A 23,990-nucleotide genomic window follows, 5' to 3' on the forward strand; every position below is an offset into this window, starting at 1 on the left:
AATTATGGGACACATGCCTGGTGTCAGAGTATTGCTTGATTATGTGGGAAACACCTGGGCTTCCCCAGTGGCTCAACGGTAAAGAATCCGCTTGCAGTACAGGAGCCGCAGGACTTGCAGGTTCGATCCCTGGGTCAGGAAGATCCCCTGGAGGAGGGCATGGAAACCCACTCCAGTATTCATGCCTGGAAAATCCCATGGACAGAGGAGACTGGCAAGCTACAGTCCTTGGGGTCGCAAAGAATCAGACACGACTAAAGTGACTTAGCATGCATGTACATATGGGAAGCCCCCACACCCATTGGATTTGGGCACAGAATTGTAACGAGAATTGTAACGGGCTGCTCTGCCACCCACTTGGCCTTCCCTCCATCGTGGTGGCAGCATGGCTGCAGTAGTCTCTGGCATCATGTCTATTGACTTAAAAAAATGCACAACACGAGAGTTGCGAGTTAAGTTTTATTTGGGGCAAAATGAGGCCTGCAGCCCAGGAGACAGCACCTCAGATAGCTCTGAGAGACTGCTCCAAAGAGTCCAGGAACCTGTCAGTATATATATGATTTTGGTGAAGAGGTGCTGTGCTTAGTTGCTCAGTCGTGTCTGACTCTTTGCGACCCCACAGACTGTGACCTGCCAGGCTCCTCTGTCCATGGAATTCTCCAGGCAAGAACACTGGTGTGGGTTGCCATGCCCTCCTCCAGCGGATCTTCCTAACTCAGGAACAGAACCCAGGTCTCCTGCGCTGCAGGCAGATTCTTTACCATCTGAGCCACCAGGGAAGTCCAAGAATACTGAAGTGGGTAGACTGTCCTCTCTCCAGGGGCTCTTCCTGACCCAGGAACTGAACCGGGGTCTCCTGCATTGCAGGTGGATTCTTTACCAGTGAGCCACCAAGAGAAGAGGGAGTACATGCAATCAAGCACATATTTTTCCAGAAAGTTTCTACTTGTCTTATGAAGCTTTTCCTAGGCATGAGGAGCAGTCTTCACCATGAAGGATTTTGGTACTTCTCTAGAATATATTTCCCAAAGATATAAGAATTGGTCTCATAAAATCAGCTCCTGAAAATACCTATCTGAAGTCCCCCCTGCCCCACCCACCCACCCCAAGGAGCACGGAGTGCCTCATTTCTGTCGTCCACCCTGAACTCCTTTCAGGGTGGGGTGGGGGTTGAAAATCAGCAGCCGCAGCAGCACATGATTTAATCCAGGTGAAGGTTTGGTCAGGACGATGTCATTTTCCTGTGACTTAGCCTTAGGAGAACTGAAAGAAATGAGTATCTGCCTGCCCGTTGCTGGAGAAGGAGGGAGCTGGTCATTCTCCGGTCTCTTTGAATCCATCCTCCGCCGTGCTCCCAGCTTCATGCCCTTGGAGGCTGATGCCCACAGATTTCATCATCAGGCTCTGCCCTTGGCATCTGAGTGGGTTCAGCCTGTGGGAGGCACCAGGAAGAGACAGGAGGGAGCAGGGAGAGACATGGGGCTTTTCTTCCTTCCACTCTATCCCTGCCAGGCCCCATGTACCCTGACTGCCATTTCCTACTGAAGGCCAAGGGCAGGAAGACACTGCCTTTGGTGGCCTCCTGAGGTACTGCTTCCACCTTTTGTACTTAGATCTACAGTCCAGTTTTAAGTGGCTTTTCCTCCTGCTTTTTATTTTGAAAGTTTTCAAATCTACTGAAAAGTTTAGAATAACTTAATAAACACTCGTGCCCTTCAGCTAGATTCCCCAGTGGTTAATGTTATATCACATTTTCCTTATGTCTTTCAATATATGGATATAGATATAAATAGATGGAGATGTACATATAGACAGATAATGCATTGAGCTGTGCAATTTTGGATTCTGCTGAACAATTTGAATGTTCTAGACATCTTAACATTTCACTCCTAAACACTTTGGTATGTGTCTCCTAAGGATAAAGACATTAACACACCCCTTAGATGTTAGCTAACACGTTAGTTAATGAATTAACTAACATTAATTCCATAATATCTTCCAGTTATTTATCTTTTCCTTAAAAAAATACTTTTTTGATAATCCTTTCATTTAATAGTGCTTTGCAGCTGATAAAGCACTTCCACTAACATTATTTCATTTCATACCCACAGTCACCGTCTGAAGCAACTGTTATCATCCCCATCTTAGAGGCAAAAATAAATAAACAAGAATCAGAGAGGCTAATGACCAAAGGTCACACAGCATGAGTGGGATTCAAGTGTAGCCTTCCAACTCCAAATTCCACACACTTGCCATGACATTATACCTCATTTTGGACAGAGTTTAGAAAAAGTCAGTTTTTCTAGAATTTATGCCCCAAAACATTTCCCTTATTCCCTCCCCTCAAAAAACCTTCTCATTCACTAAAAATAATGAGGATGCCTTTCTCCAGCTTCAAATAGTGATACTTTAAATATGCTGGTTATCCACCCTGGCCTCTGCTTGATATGGAAAAAACGTTAGGCAACACGTTTGAACACTGCATTTAATTTAAGCTAGCGTGATTGATTACATAGTATTTCTTAACTGCATTATGCTTGATTCACCCCTTCCTTCCCTGGGCACGGGGTGAAAGAAAGCTTCTCTCCTGGATGAGGAGAGCCTGGTTTACACTGCTCAAAAAGCAGGGCAGGGCACGTGTCCTTGACACCCAGCCAAGACAGAATCTCAGACTCCCTGCTACCAGACCACTTCCTGAGGACCTCTCCAGTCAGGCCTTTTCTCTCCTTTGTGATTGTCACTGCACTGCTCTAAGACACCTCACCTCCAGCTGGGAGACAGCAGCAGCCCCTCACCTCGTCTACCCTCCATCTCCTTTCCCCTCCCCACCCCTCCGCTCCCAGGCTCACCAGTGATGTCTGCTACCCTGAGAATAAAGCATAAAGCCTGCGCTGTCCCGCCTCCTGGCTTGGGCTCCCACTGACCTCGCTGCCTTGTCTCCTACCACGCACCACTCCCCACCCCTAGTTCATGCCAGGCCAGCCTTGTTTTCCTCAAACAAGCCTGCCCAAGGTCTGTCTACCTGCTTTTTTCTCTCTGCCTGCAACGCGTCCCCATTTCCACCTCCAGCTGCCCAATTGTGCATCCCTCAAACCTCACCCTTCAACCTTAGTTTAAAGACCCAGCTCTAAGCCCCACAGCTAGATCCACACCCAGATGCCTGCATCACATCCTCTGCTTTTCCTGCATGTATCCTGCCATCTTCAGGTAATAAGTGTCCAACAAATTGGTCAATGATCGGATCCTCCCAATTTCTCTCGAGAAAGTAGTGAGGTCCATGGGACAAATTGAGAGAGTAGCATTTACATATATTCACTACCATGTGTAAAATAGATAGCTAGCGGGAAGTCATTGTATAATACAGGGAGATCAGATCAATGCTCTTTGACAACAGAGAGGAGTGGGTTGGGGGCTGATAGGAAGAAGGCTCAAGAGGGAGCGTGTATGTATATATATATGTGTGTGTGTGTGTGTGTGTGTGTGTGTGTGTATATATATATAAATTTATTTGTAGCTGATTACTGTTTTTGTATGGCAGAAGCCAACACAACATTGTAAAGCAGTTATCTTCCAATTAAAAGTATAAGAAAGAGGGGCTTCCCTGGTAGTCCAGTGGGTAAGAATCTGCCTTGCAATGCAAGAGACAGCGGTTCAGTCCTTGGTCTGGGAAGATCACCCACGCCACAACTGCTGAGCCTGAGCTCTAGAGTCCGGGAGCCACAACTCCTCAAGCCCGTGTGCCTAGAGCCTGTGCTCCGCAACAAGAGACGCCACCGCAACAAGAAGCCCGTGCACCGCAACTAGAGAGCAGCCCCCACTAGAGACAGCACAACAATGAAGACCCAGAACAACCAAAGATTAAAAAATTAATAAATCTTTGGAAAAACAGTGGTGAGACCCAGGGAGCAGAGGTAATACCTAAAGTTGGTATCAGAGCCCAGGTGAGCCCCAGCCTTTCTCACCCAAAGCCAGGGCCCTCGCTGCCTGGGAAGGAGTCCCTCCTGCTGTATCCCAGCTCCTTCTGGGAGCGGTCCATTTGCCCTGCCATCATCACAGGGCATGCCCCACTGGAGGGGGATGGGAAACCTCCTCACCATCTCTTCGCATCTGCTCTTCAAATCACAGATGTTCATTCATGCACTCGTTCAGTCCCTTTATTATTCCCATTCACTTATTCACCAGATATTTATTGAGTGTAATTATATGTGTGATACTGGGCTATTCATAGGGATACAGGGGTAAGCAAAACAGATTGCTGCCCTTGGGGAGTCACCATGTAGACAGACCAAACTGCATGAACAGACAGTGGGTGTTAAGTGGTGGCCAGAGGGAGGTGCAGGAAGGAATCTAGAAGGCAGAGCAACAGAGGAACAGCGGTTCCCACCCAGCATCAACCCTCCTTCTCTCCTAACAGAACTCTGGCCATTGCGTTCAGCAGTCCACCCCCTCGAACATCCCCTAAGCCTCTGGAGAAACCACCTCAACCCCCAGGCCCCAGGGTGGACCTGACTGGCCCAAGGGTAATTCTACCCCCTTGCCAGGGACAGGCTTGGGAAGCAGCATGTGACCTACATCAGGCCAGTGAGACAAAGATCATCCTGCTGGGGTAGACAGGGACCTAGGAAAGTGTCCCAGCTTTAAAGAGAAAGGCCCAAGAAGAGATGCTGGCTCCAAGTGCCACAGCCTCCTGTTCCCAGCCTGAGGGTGAAGCCAGCCCCGTGCCTGGCTGAGCAGAGAGGTGGAAGAACCAGGTGCATGGTGCTAATGAATTGTGAGGGTCCTGGAGCCCTCTGATTTCCTGTCCACGTGAGATTTCCTTTTTTTTTTTTTTAATAGTCCATCTAAAGTACCAAAACTGACACAGAGATATGGGCCGTATCTATCAGTACTCCCTCATTGTCCTGTCCCTAAGTGCTATCACAGTGCCTGGAGCACAGGAAAGACTCCATAAACAGACACAGGGAATGGGTGGCATGTGCAGAGTCAGACTTCTTGGAGCAGACAAGGCTTCCCATGCAAGTGCCAAGTATGAAGTGCTCCTGGGGGTCCCCTGTAGGGGAAGCAGAAGTAGGCAAGAAAGTGGGGAGGGGAAGAACAGGAGCAGGATCAAAGCCGGGGGCAGTTTCCAGCTGATACCTCAGGAACTTGACCCAGGGAGCTGGGCTTTCCTACGCCCACTCCTCAGTCTCTGCCTGGGGACCACTCCAGGGGGACAGAAAACTCAGTGCCTTCAGCTCTCAACTCTCACAGTTAAAGTGGTTCCAGAAGCACAAGAGTGGCACCTGCTGACCACTGGAGGCAAGCGTACAGCGAAGCTAGCCGAAGGGTATGCAGAAGTGATGAAAGGGATTGAAGAGGGTCTGGATATGGTCCAGCAATGGGGGCCACAGGGTAGATAAATGAACAGGCCTAGAGCATGTCCACGACTGAGCCTCAAACAGCAAAACTGAGGCAGCTTTCTGGTCTACAAATGCTCCCACCATATCCCTCCTCTAGCCAGAGGGGTCTTTTCCTGCTGCCCACACAAGGATGGCTAACAGAAGCCCCCAACTCTTATTAAGATTCTCTTTGCAAAACATCAAAAGCCAGATCATAATTTGATGATGAAATATTGATTATGCATCTGTATTTGTATGCAGAGGTCTACAGTGTGTAGATAGAACACCCACACTGTAATATCTTCTATTTAAGTCAATATGAAGATGGATGTTCCCCCCAGGCTGGTTTTGATAAAATACTTGTGTCGATACAAAGAGACATTAATGCCAATGCAAATCAATACCCACTTATTGGTTTGGGTCGCTTCTTCTTCACGCAGCAGCCGCCCCCAAGAGGGGCTCCAAACACCAGCAGCTCCCAGCCCTGTTTGCATATTTCTTCATTTACACCATGTGAGTGGGAAATGTCAGGGGAATGTGGAATGGCAGGGGGCTGCCCACGCCTGCTCCTGAATTGAATCGGGAAGGAAATGAAAATAAAAGCAAACACAACCTGTAAACAAATCTGGGAGATGCTTTATTACTGTCATTAGCAATGTGCTTATCCTGTCTCCCTTTCAAAAAGAGTAATATCAAAACAGCAGAGGAGCCAAGAATCATCTCATCCTTGCCAGGTTCTCAGCATACAAAAGGAACTAGGTCTCATCTTAACTGTGGACACTTGCTGTGTCTGCCCGCCCAGCACTTGTTGTCACCTGAAACTCCATGTATTTAGTACTTTCTAAAAATCTCACTTATTCTCTGCCTTCGCCAACCATAAAGTGAGGTTCCCAAAGGGCTGAGTTTTTAATTTGCTTTATTTCCAATGTGTAGATGTTGAATTGATTTCTTTCTGCTTCATTCATTCACCCAACAAATTGAGCAACTGCTATATGACATGACTCTACTAGGTCCTTGGTGAAAAAAATATTGTCCCTGATGAAAAAATTTTGGTGAATGAAACAGACATTCCAGTGGGCTAGAGGACAATGAGATAGTAACTACCATGTGGAGTAAGTGAGAAGGCACTCATTGCTATGGAGCAGGCAGAGGATGAGCAAGGTAAGGACTGCGAATGCTAGGGAGAGGCAGTCCAGTTTTAAATTGGGTGGTCAGGTGCAGCCTCAGAAGGTAAATCTGAGCAAAGCTTTGTGGGAGGTAAAGCTTCCCTGGTAGCTGAGATGGTAAAGAATCTGCCTGCAATGCAGGAGACCCAGATTCGATCCCTGGGTCAGAAAGATCTCCTGGAGAATGGAATGGCTAACCACTCCAGTACTCTTGCCTAGAGAATTCCTAGGCAATCCTGGACAGAGGAGCCTGGCAGGCTACAGTCCATGGGGTCACACAGAGTCGGACACAACTGAGCAACTGCCACTTTGTGGGAGGTAAAGGGATGTTATACACAGCTGTGAAGCAGAGAAGGAAGGGATTTCTGGGCACTTGGAATAGTGCAACTATCCAAAGGCAAGACTATGCCTGGCTGATTTAAGGAACATGAAAAGGGGGTGGCAGAAATGGATTGAGCAATATTTGGACAGCTGGACTAGATGGAGGATGTTAAGGCTTCTAGGGGCCACCTTGCCCCTAACAGCTGCCACATGGGGAGACCCCATGAAAAGAATCATACAGAGTCCCCTGGATCCAGCCATGCCTGAAGCAACCCCTACTCAACATCTTTTCTGTGCCTGAACCAATATATTCCTTTTAAAAGTCACTTGTAACTGAAAGAGTCCTGATAAAACATTCTGAAACCAAGTGCCTAGGACGCTTGAGTTGCTGTGCCAACAGTGGGTCTCAAAGATACCGGTGGGCTGGCTCAGGGGCAGTGGGAAATCCCACCTAGGGGAGTGAGGCCTGGGAGCCGTCTGTGCAGGGGAGGCCTGGACTCCTGACAAGTGAGAAGGAATCTTTCAAATTTGCAATTTTCAAGTGTCAGAAGGATGCGGTGCCGCTCCTCTGACACTCTGCACGTTAGGCAGATTCTCCCCATTTCCATCAACACGTCTAGTGTGCGAGATGCAGCCTTTGCACCCCCATGACCCGGAACCCACAACTGAGAATGAGAACGCCAGGTGTTGGTTTGTCCAGCAAGGTACATTCAAAGGACCAGACAGGCCCTTCTTCCTCAATTACCAAAGTGGACGCAGTACTTTCAAAGGATTCTATTCAGTTCAGCAGGCGCTTTGAACAGCTTCAAGATGCTGGGGAGTCAGAGAAACACACAGCTTGGTCTGTCCCCTTAGAAGGTAATCTAGTGGGTGAGGGGCCCTTTAATTTACTTCATTCACATGTAGTGGCTTATTCGCTAAGTTGTGTCTGACTCTTTGCAATCCCATGGGCTGTAACCTGCCAGGCTCCTCTGTCCATAGGGTTTTCCAGGCAAAAATACTGAAGTGGGTTGTCATTTCCTTCTCCAGGGGATCTTCCCAATCCAGGGATCAAACACAGGTCTCTTGCACTGCAGGCAGATTCTTTACCAACTGAGCTACCAGGGATATTCCATGCTAAAGGCAAAACAGGGGGTGCTGGGGTAGAAACTCCCCAAACAGGGGAAGGACAGACATCTGCAGATGATACTGGTGTGTGATCACCCTACCATTATTCATTCATCAGAAGTGAAGTGCTTCCTGTGAACCCAGCACTCTTGGGCATTAAGAATACAGCAAAACAAGATGAGCAAGATCCCCGCCCAAGTGGAGGATGAAGACAACAAAGTGAAACTAACTTTTTAAAGAAAGGCTTTCTGAAACTGGTAAGTGCAGCAAGAAGAATGTACCAGGAAAATATATTCCAATAGAGAGACACTGGGCAGTGTGGACAAGAGGGAGAAGGCTGAGCTGAGCTGAGCTGAGCCCACATGCTGGGAAGGAGCCAGTCTGCCAGGGTGCAGGGCAAGTGCTGTAGGCAGAAGGAATGGTGGGTGCAAAGGCCGGAGCAGAAGCAGGCTTGGCACACCTGAGGACCAGAGGCCAGGTTGTGTGACCCGAGCTTAGCTGGCGATGAGGAGAGATGGGAGATGAGGTCAGGGTGAATGGGGGCTGATCATGAGGAGTTCGAGTTTTATTCTAAGTGCCAGCACCCTTATTGCAGGGTGATATTGGCATATTCCCACTCAGATAGATAAATTAACATTCTCACCTTGGCAGGTCATTTGGGTAGGAACAAGAAATGTACCCAGCAGTGCAGAAAGAAGAGGAGGGTTCTATAATTTCTCAAGATACAGACAATAGTCCTTGGTGTTGTTGTTGGGTTTGGTTTTGTTTTTGTTTTTAGGAGAAGAAAGCCTGCAAATAAACAGAACCCAAGACTGAAATTAAGGGGCCACAATAGAGGAGAGAAACACACAACGCCCATCATAAAATGAACCAGGTAGGAGCAGTTCATCCCCGGCAGAGGCCATGGGAGGGAGAGGGTGGCCTGGAAGGACATGGGGACGCTGAGCGCTGGAGGTAGGAGAGTCGTGCCTGGTCTGGGAGGCAGCAGCCCGGGTTGGGGGCAGAGTGAACTGGCCAGGAAGATCGGGGCAATGGCTGGGATTGAGAGCAAGAGAGGAGACCAGGCTGCTGGCAGCAGATTTAAAAGTTAAATGGCTGCTGTGGGTCTTGTGTAGCCCTCTGGGCTTCTCTCCTTCTTGTGGAGCTTTAGTCCTGGACCCAGGGGAAGTCTCACCAGGCTTCTGCTCAGCATGTGGGCTGTGGCAGTGGCAGGCGGCAGGAAGGGTGAGGTCCCAGGCTCACAGAAGATCACACATCTAGTCCTCGCCAACAGCTGCTGTGTTCTCGGCAGTTGGAAAAACATAAAAGACGTTCATTTTTCTGTAGCAGCTACAGTGATGAGCAGAGAGAAGTGACTGGAAAGGTCAGACCGGGCCTCCACCTACTCAGCTCATAAACCAGGGGAGCAACCGAGCCCTGAGACCTTGGGAGGAGAGCAGATGCTCTGCTGTTCTGAGACTGCAGAGCCAGAGGCAAGATCAGACCACCCTGGGGGATGACTCCTCCTGCACCGGGTCCCTGGCCCCCTGGCTGAGCTTTCTGAACAGGGCAGGCTAAGAGGAGCTGTGGCTCTAGAGTTCAAGGGCCAGGTGCCTTAGAAAGGCAGGATAGGGTTGTGGTCAAGAGAATGGGCTCTGATGTCAGAATGACATCAGTTCAAATACAGAATGGCTGTCATTCTAACTTGAGGTGGCATCATTGAGGCTGAAACCCACTGATACTACAAAAGGAGGCCAGCCACATGAAGAAGGAGCCAATGTTTCCCCATACTAAGAGAAGCTTCACTGAAGCCCACCAAGCAGGTAAGAACTGCAGCAACTTGAGTATCTCAGGGGGTTCCCTGTTAGCAGGTCAAGTGGAGGGCAGAACCCAAAGGTAAAGCATTGGTGGGTTGCTTCCAGCATGACCTGGGACAGAAGGGGTCTCCATTCCTGAAAGGGCCTGAACAAAACCTCCCAGAAGTTATATCCCAACAGCCATCATAGTTTGAAGACAATGCCATTAAAATTACAGATTCCCTAACTCTAGTTTTATACCCACCAAACATCCTTCTTATTTAAAATCAGCTTCCTATGTTGTGTGCAAGAGAGTGTTGACAGAAAGGGAGGCAACTGTTTTCCTTGGCAAGCATGTTTTCATTAATAAACCAGTTTTCCAATCTTTCTGTGTGTGTGTGTGTGTGTGTGTGTGTCACTTGCTACATCCTTTGTGAAGGGAGTAGTATGGATTGTACATTCCATATCCCAGATGTGCATTAAACTAAATGCCAGGGGATGTCCCTACAGTTCCGATCCCCAAGGTACATGCTGCTTCTCCACAACAGCTTCCTCTCCTTCCTCTTCTCCCAGGCCATTCTGCTCCCCACTCCAGGTATATCAGAGCTCAACAGAATCAGGTCAGGGCTTGAAGGATCCTGAGAGCCCACTGAAAGCAATGACTCCTGCACTGAGGTTCACAGAAGTAGCATTGGGTTCCATGAATTCCTGGCAAAAATTCAGAAAACCTAAGGGAATCCACACATTAGCCGATAATGAGGCCACACAGACTAACTAAAGCATCAGCCACCTCATTAAACGGGGAAGCTTAATACTGTTTTTATTGCACAATCACTTCTAAATGTCTTTTATTAATAAAATTGGGGAAATGAATTAGTTATTCCTTAATAGGCACAGTGTGTTTAGTTGACAAAATCTTTACAAAGAAGAGGATCCATGAGTGGTGAGAATACTAAAAGGTGTCCTTTTGCAATGGGGTTGGAAAAAACCAAGTTGCCACCAACCACCCCCCGCCACCCCACTTTACAAATGAAGAAACTACAGGAACAACAACAAAAAAACTTTCCCTCAAATTTCTATTTCCATTAAATGTTAGAAAATTCTGTAACTCTTTGTAGCCTATAGCAGCTAGAATCATGAGAGACAGTCTCTTTAGAATCTGGTCACTTTTCTCCTCTTAATCCACTCAAACTCAGTGAATGATAGAGCTGACCCTTGAAGTCGGGATTCACCTAAGTGTGAACTGTCCTCAGCTCACCTGCTGTTCTTGGTGAGAGGGGAGGGAGGAGATGAGATGGTTCAATAATTTTTAAGTGGGGAGGGAAGGGATATAAAACGACACCCCTACTGCACCAGTGGTTTCTCCACGTTATTTAATCTTCACAACACTCTCATGAGGAAAGTATAGTTTTCCATTTTACAGATAAGGAAATTAACATTTGGAGAGGTTAAAAGACTTTCCAAGGGAACAAATGTTTAGAAGTAAAGCCCAGTTCTCAGGTTTAAGTCCAGGGTGATTCGGTGGCAAGGCTCTTTAAACCCCACTGGATTCAGCACCAGGGACAGAGGCAGAGCCCCTAGAGTCTTCCCCGGGAAAGGACTGGGGACAGAGAGGGTGAGAAGATGGGTGCTGAGTCCCAGGGACGAGCTCTAACTACAGACGTGTGTGAACTATAAGAAGGGGGCCAGGGCCAAGGAAAGAGTCATCATCGTAATCTCTTCACATCTGCATCAAACTGCTCTTCTTAGAACCATTTTCTGTTCTCCTGCCAACCACTTAAGCTAGGAAAAGCATTGTCACCTGTAAGATGGCAAAACCAATACAATATTGTAAAGTAATTAGCCTCCAATTAAAATAAATAAATTTATATTTAAAAAAATTAAAAAGATGCCATTCCCAGACTGTCACCCAGAGATTTTATAAAACACAGATGGATCCATGCATGGAAAAAAATCCAATTGTTAAATAACGGTAACAGATCAACCCCAAATTCCCAGTGACTTAACACAACCTAGCTTGTGTACAGCCCCAAACAGGAATTCCTGATAGCCATGAAGCTCACTTCCCAGAGCGATTCTGGTACCCAGGGTCCTTCCTCCTCATGGCTCTGCCACCTTACAACACAGCTTCTAAAGTTCCCACGTTTATCTGCATCAAGCCAAAAGGAAAAACCATGAAGAATACCTAGGGAGATTTTCATAAGCTGAGTCTGGAAGTGGTACACATCACTTCTGCTCACATTCTATTCATCAGAACCAAGCTCATGGCCTCACCAATCTACAAGAGGTTATAGGGGGTGTGGTCCAGCTGTGAGTACAGGAAGATGAGGAGATGAGTCTTGATTAACACAGAGCAGTTTCTCATTTCTGTGCTAAGTTGAGAAGCTGTCCAAATCACATGATTCTTAATGCTATTTGAGAGCTTGAGAATGGGAATAAACCAAGAACCAACCATGTAAAACATCTTGACTCCAGGGCTTGTGCTGGATAAATTCCACATGTGGATAATCTTGGAATCCCCTGCTGGGCATCTTGTACCCTCAATGGTATAATGGCAGGAGAAATGATCACAACTAGAGCTTTTAGATCAGACCAGTCAGCCCTAAAGGAAATCAGTCCTGAATATTCACTGGAAGAACTGATGCTGAAGCTGAAGCTCCAGTACTTTGGCCACCTGATGCGAAGAAGTGACTCTTTGGAAAAGACCTTGATACTGGGAAAGATTGAAGGCAGGAGGAGAAGGGGACGACAGAGGATGTGGTTGGATGGTATCATTGACTTGATGGACATGAGTTTGAGCAAGCTGCAGGACTTGGTGATTGGCAGGGAAGTCTGGCGTGCTGCAGTCCATGGGGTCGCCAAGAGTCAGACGTGACTAAGCAACTGAACTGAACTGAGAGCTGTTAGATCATTAGATTACCTAGGAAGATATGTATATCTACATATAGATAGATAGATAATCAATCTATACTTCTGGAGATTCTAATTCAACTACCTGATGTGGACCTGGGAATGTGTTTTTAACCACAGAGGGTGTGTCAGGACTCTTTCTGTTACCAGTGTCAGGAATCCAACACACATGCTCTTAAGCAAGAAAGGAAATGCGTTGGTCCATGTAACCTTGCAGGGGTAGGACTACTCTGAGTCATAACTGGATGTAGTCTCAAACAGCCTCACTGGGACACCCCAGCCCTCCGTCTCTCAACTGATCTTCTCAGTAGAAGATTCATTTTCAGGCAATCTCCCCTCATGGGTCAAGATGGCCACCAGCAGCTCTGAGCATACTGTTTTTTTTTTTATCTACATCTCCAAGAGAACTGCTCTTTCTCAGGAAAAGTTCTATCATTTATCCCTTTGGCACTAATTGTTCTGGCTTGGGTCCCATGTCTGTCCCTAAACAAGTCATGTGACCTGAAAGATGGTAATCCTCTGACTGTCCAGCATGAGCATGGGTCATGAGCCTGGGTCATGAGCCCGACCTGACCAATCCATACCACACACAGGGTGGTTTCCCAAGGACAACCAGGGTTCTATACCCAGAAGGGACACGGGGGATGGGTGCTGGGCAAGCAGCAGCAACAGAGACTCTCATGACTAGGCTAGGGGGGCTCTAAGAGATGTCAGAGCCCTGAGCTTCAGGCTCCCCACAGGTCTTTGGGAAGGTCCTCAGAACTAGAGAGGGGTCTCTGCTCACCAAGCTTCCTGGTGCATTCTGCACCCACCCCAGATCCTGTTGAGGTCTCTATACATTGAACACACGGACCTGGGACCACCCTCTAGCCTTCCTTTTTCAGAAGGACAGGGGTATGCTTGGCCCTTTCACCCAGACACTCTCAGCAGCCCTGCCTCAAAAGGCCTGGCCCTCTTCCCAGGACCAAGTGTTTGGATGCCAATGGCACCAAGGACTTTAGTTGGTGGTAACTTAAAACAGGTTCATGACCTGAGGCCTCTGGGCAACAGAGAACCCATGAACCCCTAAAACTGAAATTAACACTCAAGTGTATGTACATGATATACATGTATGCATCTCTCCACCTGGGGAAGAAAAAATTGAGAATTTCCATCAGGTTACCCAGAGAGACTAATCCTAAAAAGACTGAGAACCACCATTCTCAACTGTGGCTTCTCTGGGCGTCTGCTTCAGGTATTTAATGGTGAAGTCTCATGTCCCATAATACACTTGTTGGAGATGCAGGGAGCTTCTCCAAGCTGTTGGCATGGGCCAACTTGAAACACTCTTTGATCAGTGTTTCCCAAAACAGGTTCCTTGGAAGATAGATTATTGTGATCTTGTGTCTAGTGAGAGAAACACAAACATTTCATATTCAAATCAGTTGGGGAAATGCTAGGTTAAATGACACTAAACAGGCTTCTTTTCTGCAGGACTTCTCAAGAGACTAAAATTCCAATGTTTTGTGACTCCTCAGAAGCCGTTATGGTAGGCAGTGTTTCCCAAACTTATATAACACAAGCACGATCTTGAATGAGGATTTTGCTTTTTTTTTTTTTTTTTTTTGCAGCATCCTGTAAAAACATGCCCCTAAACATGAACTCAGGGGTTATCCATTTGGGGACCTCCCTGGTCCCCAGGGATGTGTGTTTGTGGTGTGACTTTGAGTTTCTGCTGCTATGAAGAGAACTGGCAGCAAGCATCCAAAAGCTTCAAAGAGAGGGTGGTATTTAGAAGAAGTCATTCTCTGTTCTTTTCCTGAGTCAGAACAAAAAAGATGCCAGCATGTTTGAGAGATCCCTGGCATCTCTGGATGCCTGTGAGCCATGTAGTGTCAAGAAGAGCAAGGGACGGGAGTCAGCACGCCCGGGGAGGGCTCCTGGCTATCACTAACTGGCTGTGCAATTCAGGCATGGATTTAACCCCGCTGAGCTCAGTCTGCGATCTGTAAAGGTGTTTGATGCGAGGATCGGATGAGCTCGTGTAGGGAATGCATAGTGTTTGGCACTCAGGAATGCTCACCCATAGGTAACCGAGGTGGAAGTCTGTTTGAAACCTGCAGGGCTTCCTTTGACTGTCCTCCCACAGCTGCAGGAAATGTCCCAATGATCTTTACCTACCTTCTCTTGCCTTAACCTTCTCCCCCTTGCTCTTGACAGCTCCCCATTTTCTCCCGTTCAGGCTCCTTGGCTGCTGCCCATGCGTGCATGCTAAGTTGCTTCAGTCATGTCCAGCTCTTTGTGACTCTATGGACTGTAGCCCACCAGGGTCCTCTGTCCAGGGGATTCTCCAAGCACGAATACTGGAGTGGGTTGCCATGCCCTCCTCCAGGGGATCTTCCCGACCCATGGCAGGCGGGTTCTACCTCTAAACCCTGCTGTCCCTTTTCCCTGCCCTCTTGTGGCAGTTGAGGGGGTAGCAATGGGACCATGACCTCTGAGACTGGCTCCCTCCCACCTCCCCCGGCAACTCCACTGGCACAGTCCTGGGCCAACACACCGCATGGAAATGGATGCAGAGTCCCCCGCCGTTGGCTGACACTCAGGCTGCACTTAAGGTCACCCTTTGTGATGTGTCACGGAGAGCGAACAAATCCGCACCGTGTCTGTTCTATCGGAGCTTGTTTCTATCTGCATCTGTCATCGCTGATTGCATTTGAATGGGTTTAGTCTCTATTTTAAATAAAAGATTTATGCCTTAGCTGTCAGAGCCGGCCTTTATTTGAAAATTTAATCTTGTTTCTAGGAGTCTAGATTAACTTATTAGATTTAGGCGTCCCTCGTGTGTCTCTGAGCGAAAAGGAGAAGATTCTCCTTTGCACACAGCCCTCCACATGCCACGCAGTGGAAGCCAAGAGCTGGGTGGGCTTCACCATCCAGCGAACGAGGCAGGACGGGGGCCTCTGTCTGGACAGCTTTATTTGGTATCCTTATGTCCAGGGAGTGTTCTTCTGGGTTCATAAGTCTCTGGACCAGCTCCCCAAACATTAACTAGGAAGCCTGTGTTCCCTGCAAGCGTCCTCCACCAAACTTGCCCTTTCTCCAGAGTTTTCTGGAAGCCCCGGCAGAGACCCCCAGTGGGAGACCGACAAGTCCACCTTAGCCGTGCCAAGGAGTTCCAAGTTTCCTTCACATCTGTGTTGTATCTCCTGCCCTCTCAGAGCGCTCACCCAACTGACTAGACCCCAGGGTCAGAAGACCTGGGTGTGACCTTGGGCAGTCACCCAACTTGCCTGACCTCATCTGAAAGGTGGAGGTAATGTTAATGCCCATCTCATAGGGCTGCTTTGTCACTGATTGGGAAAATAGTGGGCAAGCGGGGAGAACCCTTAAGAGTTGCTTTCTCTGAGCTTGTAGCTACTTCGGTAGGTATGGGGTGGGACACACATCTACCTCCTTTGCAAGCGAAAATGTGGCTGCTCCGAAGGACAGAAGTGTCTGCTTGGGGTCACAGCAAAGTTAGGGGTAAAGCTGGGCCAGAACCAGGAGTTCTGATCCCACCCAGTGCCGTGGGCTCTTCCCTCCTCCCCACCCCCACCCCACCCCCATCTCTGTCTTTCTCTCTCCCCCTCCCCTTCTTTCCTTCTCTCCTTGTCTCTCTCTTCAATGGATGGAATTGTGCCCCCTAGAATTCCTAGGCTAAAACCCTAAGCCCCAGTGTGACTATTTGCAGAGAGGGTCTCTAGGAGGTAATTAGGTTAAATGAGGTCATAAGGGTGGGGCCCTAATCTCATAGGACTGGTTGCCTTACAAGAAAAGCCACCTCTCTCTCTGCCCCGCCTCACACCACCGCGTGCATACACTAAGGCAGGCCTTGTGAGCACACAGTCAGATGGCAGCAGCCTGCAAACCAAGATAAGAGGCGTCAGAAGGAAACCTACCTTGCTGGCACCTTGACCTTGGACTTGCCAGCCTCCAGCACTGTGGAAAATTTCTTTGTCAAGCCACCCAGTGTTTCGTTATGGCAGCCGAAAGAGACTAACATACTCTCTCTGCCTCTACAGACGTCTCTCTGTTTTTCTGTGTCTGTCTCTGTCTCTCTGCTCGCTCCCTCCCCGCAGTCCCTGACTTTCCCACAGCACTTTCGCCCTCTGCTGGTCAGTCTCGGCTTAGCAGGCAAGGTCCGGGCCTCAGAGAGGGTCTGTCTCATCCAGGGCAGCGTCTTCCCACCCTCCCCCCAACACACACAGGGCACACACTCCCCAGGATGAGAGTCGGCTGGCATCTCACCACCCCTTCGTTTGCCCGCCCTCACACCCAGTAACCCAACACACCGTAATCCCTGATACACGAGCAAACACTTTTTGTTCTAAGCTCCTGAGTCAGGGCCACAGCTGACCCATCTCTTTACCAACCCTCATGCCCACCTACTCACTCACTGCCCGGCACACAGTAGGTGCTCACTAAATGTTCCTTGAATGACTAAGGGAAGACACTCACTTACGGGGATTTCATGAGTTCTTGTATTTGGGGTGGCGGGGGAGGCTCTGACTGAGGAAGGGAGCGTCTCTTCCTCCTGGTGGGGCCCCCCGTGTGCACACTGCACATGATGTCTGGGTGGTGCCCATGCTCACTCCCTGCACACAGCGCCAAGCAGTGCCCGCCCGGGCTGCAGGTGACGGATGGGGAGCCCCGACTCCTGCCTCGTTAAGTGGCCTCCCACCCAGCTCCACCAGCCAACCTGGAGCAGGGGACATGCATCTCTTGGTTTGTCACTCGGCAAAACAACTCAGAGGAAAGGAAGACGAAGCAACTGTCTCCATAATTCAGCCCCCTCAGCCTGGGAAGGAACTGTATCTGAGGTGGCTAATTAAGATGAATCTATCCAAGGGGAGAGGAAACCCCAGCTTCAGCTTTCTAGCTTAAAGGCTGCTCCATCACTCTGGTTCCTAAATCAGCCGTGGGAGGCAGGGGTGGGAGGTAAGGGAGTCTCCTGGCCCAGTGTGCTCAGCCAGGCTCCTTTCGTCCCCATCAGTCCAGGATGAAGGTGAAGAGAGTGAGGAACTCACCTGGGGCACAAGATTTCAGGGGGCGCCACGAGCAGGATCATACAGGGTGAGTGTCAGCCATCCTTCCCTTTGCCTCTGGCTCTCCTGCAGCTCAGCACTGTGCTGCTCCTGATCTCGTCTTTCAATTTTTGATAGTTTATTCATTGCAGACTTTTTTTGCATGAATTTTGATTTTTTTTTTTTAAATAATGAAAGTGGGGACTTAGATATCTGTATATCCGTGTTCTTAGCAGCATTATCCACAATAGCCAAAGAATAGAAAACAACCCAGGCGTCCACTGATGGATGAGGGGATATATGGAGTGTGGCATATCCATAATGGAATTGTATTCAGCCTTTAAAAGGGGAGGAGATTCTGACATGTGCTGCAGCACGGAAGAATCGTCAGGATATTTTGCTAAGTGAAATGAGCCGGTCACAAAAAATGAAGTGCTGCATGATTCCACTTACATGAAGTACTTAGAGTAGTCAAATTTAGAGAGACAGAAGGTAGTGTTATCCCTGGGGCTGGGGAGAGCGGGGACTGGGAGGTCAGTGTTTAGAGGATACTGGCTTTCATCTGGGGAAGAGGAGAACATTCTACAGATGGATGAAGGTGATGCTTGCTCAACAGTGTGACTATACTTAATGCCACTGAACTGAACACATAAAATAGTTAAAATGGTAAATTTTTTATATTTTACTACAATAAAAATACTGCATTAATATAATTGTTGAGTGTGTTTTTTTTTTTTTTTTTTTTGACACCCTTTTAAATGTTATGCCTGAATTAAGTACTTCCTGCCTTGTCCGACCCTGAATTCCTCACATTGTCCCTATCTTACACATGGTAGAAAGAGCCTGAGGGATGTTAGAGGTCTTCCGAAGGTTAGTGAGAAAATTCCAAGCGAGCCAGGAACTTGAAAGCCAAGGGCCCAGCTCCCAGCTAAGGATACAGGCCAATACAGTTTCCCGTGCCTGCCCACCCCCAAGACGCTTCCAGGGAGCTCTGTCAACACCACTGTCCTTCTGGAGTCAGTTGTTCCTTGGGTGGAGTCTTATCCCACAAATAAAGGCCTCAGGGGACCCAGAGATGCTGTTGCTCAGCCTCAACCCACCCCTCCTCTTGAGAAGACCCTTCTCCCAACAGCTGCAACTCTCTGCTCCTTTGTAGGGAAATCTCGAGGACTGCGGTCAGGCTCCTTTTCACATTCTCTAGCTGCAACAGTGGGTGCTACTTTCCTTCCAACATCCATCCCCTCTCCTTCTTCAGTAACAGAACCCAAATGTAGCTGGCACATGTTGCCTGGAATAAAACCTTCATTTCTGAGCTTTCCTTTCTAGCTGGGGGTACCCACAGGCCTTGACGCACCCCTTTTCTTCTCCTTTCCTCCTTTATGTTGGCTGGAAAGATGGGCTTGATGGCTGGAGCCTGTGTTGCTATGTTGGAGGATGGAGACGCACAGGATAGAAGGCAGCTAGGCCCCTGACATAGGGAAGGCCAGAGCAGCCCTGGCCCACCCACCTGCGCACTTCTGTGAGGTTCAGGTCCCAGCAAGACACAGACCATGTGAGCTCACCCAGCCTCCCCCTCCACAGAGGCAAGGCCTCTCTCTGTGTAGATCACTTTCAGCCCCTCCTGGTCATTTCTGAAACATTTCCTAATTACTTTCTTGGGAGTCTTGGGTGCAGAGTCTATTTCTGGAAACCCAACCTATGACTTCCCTCCCTCTTCATTTGATCTTTCACAGCCTGCGTGGGGTCCAGTTGGGCTGTAGTCCAGCTGGGTCCAAGAGTCATTCTGGACCATTCACCACATACTTTCTTTAAGTGAGAGGAACTTCTAGCAAGCTTAAGCCACTGCTGTGGGAACTTGGGCTAGTCTCTTGGCCCCTCTGGCTTTAGGCTTCCCCTCTGTGAAATGCAGATAAAGCTCAATGAGAAAATAGACATGAATGAATTTTGTAAACTTGTAAGAGATATGGACTGAATGCCTGTGTCCCCCACCCCACCAAGTCCATGCTGAAATGGACTTGAAAATGGACTTTCCTTCAACTTGTAGGTTGAAATCCTAACCCTCAGTGTGATCGTATTAGGAGGTAGGGCCCTTAGAGAGGGAATTAGATCATGATGGGATTCGTGTCCTTGTCTGAAGAGCACAAGAGACGCTTGTGTTCCTCCTCCCTCTGCTCCCGGCCACGTGAAGACATAGCAAGAAGACAGCCATCTGCAAACCAGGAAGAGGGTCTCATCAGAGCCCCACCATGCTGACACCCTGATCCCAGAATTCCCAGCTTCCAGATCCCTGAGAAATAAATCTCTGTTCTTCAAGCCACTCGGTCTGTGATATTTCTGTTATAGCAGCTGGAGCTAAGACTTACTTACTGAATTATCTGATGGATGACCAGTCCTATGAATAACCAAGAGTTCCCCCAAATCAATGATGACCCCCAAGCCCCAGATGTTTTTATCCAGGAATTCTGGCTGAGAAATTAAGTCCCTCTGACGTTGCTGTAGGGAATGTGACCTGAATGTCCCTTATTCCAAGGCTGTGGGGATGGGTTCATGCCCTTCATACCATCATCACACACTGTCATTCCCCAGACCCCTCAACCCCACCCTGGCACCGCCTTGGCCCTCAGCCTCCCAGACACCCTGCACCTGCCCCAGTCTGCTGACTGTACAGCTGCGTCTCCTGTGGGCTAGGCAGTGACGGGGCCATGGAACAGGCTCCCACGGCAGCACTCTCAGCAGGAACACAGGTCCCAACCCCAGGCTGGGGATGGGGAGAGGGCAGAGGGCACTGGAAGGACAGATGCAGAATGGGAGGGGAGCAGGACCGACTTCAAAGAGCGAAAACAGGCAGCTCCTTCCTAAGCCATGAGCAGAGATAAAAGCACTCATGAGTTATGTGGGCCAACACTTCATAGTTTCCAAAGAGCTTTCTCATCCATTATGTCTCTTACTCCCAGCGAGAACAAAACGGTTCAGAGAAGGCAGAGATCTCTCCCACAGTCACATAGCAGCCAGAGACAGTGCATCGACCCACTTTAAATAGCCCTCAGAATTTGGAGAACATCCCAGATGCTTGGGCTTTGGGCAACAGATCTGGGGGCAACAAGAAGGAACACTTACCTGCTGGTTCCCAGTGGTGGCCTGGCCCCATAGGGGAGGGCAGGACAGATGCTGGGGTGGAGGGAGGGCATTGTTCAGGGGTTCCAGCTGAGCGCCGCCCCCTAGACACTAGACCCGGTGCAGTGGAGGGGACACATCTGTTGGTTTTTCCCACTTGTGATACAAGCACCCCACTATTACTTTTGGAGACCATCTCTCCCCCAGGACACACTTGGAGTGCTTAGTCAAGCATCTCTAGTAGCAGACAGGTGATCACTGACGCCAGCTCAACCAATCAGATTGCTCCCTATCACTTTCACACACAGCCTGGATGCATGGTCAGTTTCTGAGGACCCAGCTTCCCCGCTTGGACTTTCACAGGCCATGTAATGTCCAGCCAAGCTACAGCACAGCTGGCCCCAAGGCAGGTGAGTCTCCCACCTCACTCCAGTGAGGGACAATGGCGCTATCATGGGCCCATTGCTGCTCTTCCTCCTATGCTGGTTCTCACCTCACTCTCCTCCTGGCTCCAGCCTCCTAGACCTTGGTCAGCTCCATGGGCTCCCCCAGCCCCTTCCCATCATAGGACCTCTTTCCAAAGCAGCACACCACGCAAGAGAGAGACAGAGACAGAGACAGAGAAGAGAGAGAGAGAGAGAGAGAGACAGCAGTGTATCTCTGCAGACAATGCTGTCATTTAAGGCGAGGATTCAGATTTCCAGAAGCGAAGTGGGAAGATGGTAGACAAAGCATTCCTTAGCAGGAAGAGAGTCAGCCAAGAAAGTGGCAGCTTCGGGGTCTGCAGGCAGCAGGGAGGTAATGAGAGACAGAAGCAGAAATAGAGGCTGGAGCAGATTCCGGGCCCTGTAAGCCAGGTGGGGAAAGTATGAGCTTCTTTCCTGTTGAGTCAGAGGGAGTCTGGGGGCCAACATTCAGGATGTCCAAGTCACAGCTACTTGCAGTCCTGTGGGGTCACCCTGATGGGCAGGGTCAGAATTGGGAGCTGGGGAACTGGGCCCAGAAGCATGACAGAGGTGGTAAGGTGCAGCCTAGGGAGCAGCAGCCCAGGGCACTCGGGGAAATGCAGCTTCTGGAGGCGCTCCCCGAGTTCCACTTCCTGAGACCGCAGCCTGCCTTTCTCTGTTTTTTGACTGTGCCAGGTCTTAGTTGCAGCACGCTGGATCTCTTTAGTTGCTGCCATGTGGGGTCTAGTTCCCTGACCAGGGATCTAACTGGGGGCCCCTGCATTGGCAGCACAGAACCTTAACCACTGGACTACCAGGGAAGTCCCACCCCAGCCCTCCCAGCCCCAAGCCTCCTGGCTTTCAAAGTCCCCAGGCTTCTCCTAGGGGAGGAGGGGGAGGGGTTGCCTGGTACATTGGAGCCAAAGCCACTTCACTTTCATGGCCTTCGTTTCCTCACCGTGAGGAAGTGGCCCTCTGCTACTAATAGCGCCTGTTAATATTTTCCATGTGCTTATTGTGTTAGAAATCTTTCACACGAATTAATCCTTGCCGCAACTCTGGGAAGCAGGTATGGTTATTAACCCCAGATTTTACAGGTAAGGAAACTGAGGCAGAAAGGTTGAAAACCACGTCCAGTCACACAGGCAGTAAATGACACAGTCATTCCTGAACCACTGTGCCACACTGCCCTGAAATGGACAGGGGTGTCCATTCCCCCCTTCCCTGAGCTAGCCCAGGACTCTGCCCGACCCCTGTGACCGACCCCCTCCCCGACATCCCACCTCACTGGTTCCAAGAGCCTGACAGCGCCCCCTCCCCGCCTCTCCAGCCCCACCCCCACCCCATCCATCGCAGTGACGTCTCCATCTTCACCCGCCCACCCAGGTTCCCTTTGCCTCTTTCTCCTGGGAGCTTTAAGCTGGAGAGACAACTGGGAATCTGCTCTTCAGACTCCTTGGGATGTCTACACTGGGGCCACCCAAGCCCCCTGCTGCCTTGCCGCCCTAGGCCAGACATTTGGAGCTTCAGTTGACTCCCGCAGAGAAGTCGCCACATCATCGCCAGCTGCCACCATGCTGTGATTAGTTAATCACTAAGTGCATGGGGCTTTTAATTAACTGCCAGCCCTGCACGGGCAGCTGTTCCACAAACCACATCTGATCGTGGCTCCCCCCCACCCTCCCCCGTCTGGGCTGATGGAACAGTTCAATCACGCAATTGCTGCTTGGATATTTTGATGCTGCAGGCACGGCAGCTGCCAGTACTGCAGCCCTGATGGAAGCATCAGCCACAAGAAGAGAAAAGAAAGCAGCTATTAGCTGGGGGGCCATTGGGTGTGTAAGGCTGAGGGGAAGTCTGCACAAGATCTGTGAGTGTACAGACATGGCTGTGACATTTATCTATAGAGTAGAAGTAATTCAACTCATACAAATGTAAGAAAGAAAGAAATCTGTAGGTGCCACATAACCAGGGTGTACTTCAGGCATGGCTGGATCCAGGAGTTGTTGTTCAGTCGCTAAATTGTGTCCTACTGTTTGTGACCCCATGGATGGCAGCATGCCAGGCTTCCCCAACTCCCAGAGTTTGCTCAAACTCATGTCCGTTGAGTCAGTGATGCCATCCAACCATCTCATCCTCTGTCGTCCCCTTCTCCTCCTGCCCTCAATCTTACCCAGGGGATCCAGGAATACAAATGAAATTACCAGAGCAGACAGGGCCTGAACCATCAGAGGAACAATACTTGGACCCTAGATGGGAGCACAGGGAGCACATATGAGACAACTTGTCCAGATAAGGACTTCCCTTGCTTCTTGCTGATTCATTTATTTTCTCCCATCTCTGGACCTCAAGATAACTCTGGGCAGACTTCTATTATAGCCTTATCACATTTGATTTTAACTATTTGGTCTCATATCTGTGTTGTCCAAGAGACCAAGATTTCTCAATTTCAGTGCTATTGATTTTGGGACAGAAAGTTTTTGTTGTGGGGGTATTCTGCACCTTCCCTGGTGGCTCAGACGGTAAAGCGTCTGCCTGCAATGCACGAGACCTGGGTTCGATCCCTGGGTCAAGAAGATCCCCTGGAGAAGGAAATGGCAACCCACTCCAGTATTCTTGCCTGGAAAATCCCACGGACGGAGGAGCCTGGTGGGCTACAGTCCATGGGGCCGCAAAGAGTCGGACACGACTGAGCGGCTCCACTTTCACTTTCTGTGCCTTATAGGAT

At 49.3% G+C, this 23,990-nt stretch overlaps 1 long non-coding RNA gene across 1 annotated transcript in view; it reads left to right on the forward strand.

Moving 5' to 3' along the window:
- The window catches only part of LOC139177347 (uncharacterized), a 79,274-nt gene extending 63,915 nt beyond the window's left edge, over positions 1-15,359 (forward strand). The window contains exons 2-5 of the long non-coding RNA XR_011561817.1: positions 8,091-8,229; positions 8,751-8,846; positions 9,662-9,774; positions 14,857-15,359. This is a non-coding gene — a long non-coding RNA (uncharacterized lncRNA). The remainder of the gene's footprint in view (positions 1-8,090; positions 8,230-8,750; positions 8,847-9,661; positions 9,775-14,856) is intronic.
- Positions 15,360-23,990: the final 8,631 nt, after the last annotated feature.

This window comes from Bos indicus, chromosome 18 (assembly GCF_029378745.1).
Source record: "Bos indicus isolate NIAB-ARS_2022 breed Sahiwal x Tharparkar chromosome 18, NIAB-ARS_B.indTharparkar_mat_pri_1.0, whole genome shotgun sequence".
NCBI classification, from domain to species: domain Eukaryota; kingdom Metazoa; phylum Chordata; class Mammalia; order Artiodactyla; family Bovidae; genus Bos; species Bos indicus.